The sequence below is a fragment of the Sardina pilchardus genome, chromosome 9, assembly GCF_963854185.1.
Source record: "Sardina pilchardus chromosome 9, fSarPil1.1, whole genome shotgun sequence".
Classification (NCBI taxonomy): Eukaryota; Metazoa; Chordata; class Actinopteri; order Clupeiformes; family Clupeidae; genus Sardina; species Sardina pilchardus.
Genome location: NC_085002.1, coordinates 5,697,747 through 5,700,246, shown reverse-complemented (window position 1 = coordinate 5,700,246; position 2,500 = coordinate 5,697,747). Strand labels below are relative to the sequence as shown.

The 2,500-nt window shown below is 47.6% G+C and overlaps 1 protein-coding gene across 1 annotated transcript in view; it reads left to right on the top strand.

Moving 5' to 3' along the window:
• acap3b (ArfGAP with coiled-coil, ankyrin repeat and PH domains 3b) overlaps positions 1 to 2,500 on the top strand; it is a 94,752-nt gene that overhangs the window by 70,274 nt on the left and 21,978 nt on the right. The gene's annotated exons all lie outside the window — the stretch shown is intronic.

Genomic DNA, 2,500 nt, shown 5'->3' with positions numbered 1-2,500 from the left:
CTCAGAGTCTCCCACAAACACCTCTACATCCATCCTTTCCCTCCACCTCTCCCTCTCTCTATCTCTCTCTCCCTCTCTCTCTCCCACTCTTCTCTCTTTCCTTCTCCTTCTCTCTGTTTCTCTCTCATCCTCCTCCGCTCTCCTTCTCTCTGCTTCTATCTCATCGTCACTTCCATTGTCCTGCACCTTTTCCCTCTCTTCCTCTTCCCCCTCTCCTTCACATTCTATGTCTGTTTTTTACCTCTCACGCTATCTGTCTCTCCCCCTCTTTCCCTTTCTCTCCCTCTCTCTTTCCCTTTCTCTCTCTTTCCCTTTCTATCCCTCGCTCATTCGCTGACATGTAGGGTGTGGGTTGACAGATCTACGACCGCTCCGGCTGTTTCAGACACCCTCATACACCAGCCCTGCCGAGCATCTGCTTCACACACACACACACACACACACACAGAGTCCTTTATGCAGGCGTAACTTCATTGTGGCACTCTTGGGATTTGCCCGCCATTCTTACACAGAGTTATGGTATGTTCCGTGTGGCCTGGCAGCTGTGTGTGTGTGTGCGTGTATCTATGTGTAGTTATGTTTGCTTCGCGCGCGCATGTGTGTGTGTGTGTGTGTGTGCATTGACTGTTGATATAACATAAACATTTGCCATGTAGGCTGTTCTTGTAGTCTATTCTCTGTCTTTGAAAGTCAAGAATCATCTCTATGGGCACATATAATTCGGAGAGGGATATGTTTGGCATGACACTCTAGTTTGTAACTCATCATGGCTCTCTAGTTCGCCTCAGTGGTCAAAATGGTGGGGGAAATTACAGACCTGCTGTTAAAACGAATTTAAAGAGCTCACTTGAAAGTCCCAGTCCTGTTCCATTCGCAACGCAAGCACTGTCAGAATCTTTAAGAAATTTGTAAAACTGATCTCTCTTAGTTCTCGATGTGAGCATACCAATTGTTCCCTCTCAGATGTAAAAAGTGGCTGCATGTGTGTGAGGGGGGGATCGTCCAGGGCCATAATGTCTGCTTGATTAAGCAGGAATGGTTTTGTGGACTGTCAGACAGATGGACGCCGGCTACTCCAAAAGTGAACTTCCCCCGCGGAGCCCGTGCGGGCGGGGACCGTGCTTCGGGGCAGGGCAGTGTCACTGGGCACGGGGGCGCTCGTAAATTCGCGGGGCAGGCGGTCTATGTGTGTGTGTGCCGGGCAGCCCCCTGTGTGTGAAATAATGTTTGCGGTGTGTGCTGAGGCGCGGGTCACGGCGGAACACAAGAGAGCTGTTGCGCACGAGGCGACAGCTGTATGCTAATCGCGTGTATAAGCTGCGCTGCGCGTGTGCCGCGCGACACAAGGCGCAATCAGGTGGCGGCGGGAGGATCACGCAGCACGAGCCAGAGGTTGTCGGTGGGAGTCCACTCGCGCTGTTTTGAAGTCAGTCAGTCAGCTGCCACCTTGGAAATGACACTGGGATTCTGAGGAAGAGAAAAGAAGAGCGTCGGATACGCTTTCACGTTTTTTCTTTCACAATAGCAGACTATTTAGAAAACTTAATGCGTCCGCATACTAACTTTTTTAAAATGAAGATATTCGGGAGGTTGGATTATCATCTGGTGAGTTGACAGGAACTTTCTTCTCAAAACTGGGCTCTACACAACCTGATACCGAATGCAGATTTTCGATCCAGTTATTTGTTTTAGTAGCAGAGCAGTCTACTTTCTAGACATAGGCTACGATAAGGATGTGCTTTTGAAGGAAGAGCACAAAGATAAGCAAATGATATTCCCGTTGCACTTTTTATGTCAAGATAGATATAAAAACATGCACAGAAACTCACAAATAAGAAATTCAGTGTTTTATCATGGTGTTATTTGATACTTTTTACTGTGTTTCGCCCTTTTCAAGTTAATACGTTGGACAGCACGTTCATTTCTTGGAAGATAACTAATGCTGTTTTCTCAGTCTGGCTATTGAAATATGTCAATAGAAAGTACTTCAAATAAAACGTCAAAATAAATGTAACAAGTAGATCATTTATTTATAGGATAGTTTTAGATAAATTGCCTTATGATTTGCTGGGCTGGTCTTGATGCGAAAACTTTCAGCCAAAGGCACACGTGTGCCTATGTGTGCGATATGGAGAAATGTTTGTTTTCACCTGTGTTTCACCGGTGCATCACCTGCGCGGCTGCGCCTCACCTGAGATGCTCCTCCGTTGAACCAGTTAGTCTCAGATCTCATGATGGCACGCCTGTTCCCGTGTGTTGTTGTTGTGCACCACTGGGCTCCGCTAACGCGGTTCTGGCATGCGGTTCTGTTTAGACTAGAAATCTAGACGCCCCTAGCGGCAGCTAATCTAATTTGCTGCGAGGGTAGGTTCTGTTCTGTTCTGTTCTGTTCTGTAGCTTCAGAGGGAGATGTGTTACTCCCAGGTGACTGGAACGCATCTGGCCTGGATTTGGTTCAGGTCTGACGCAGGTGTACCACAGTGTCAGTTGCTAGAAAAGG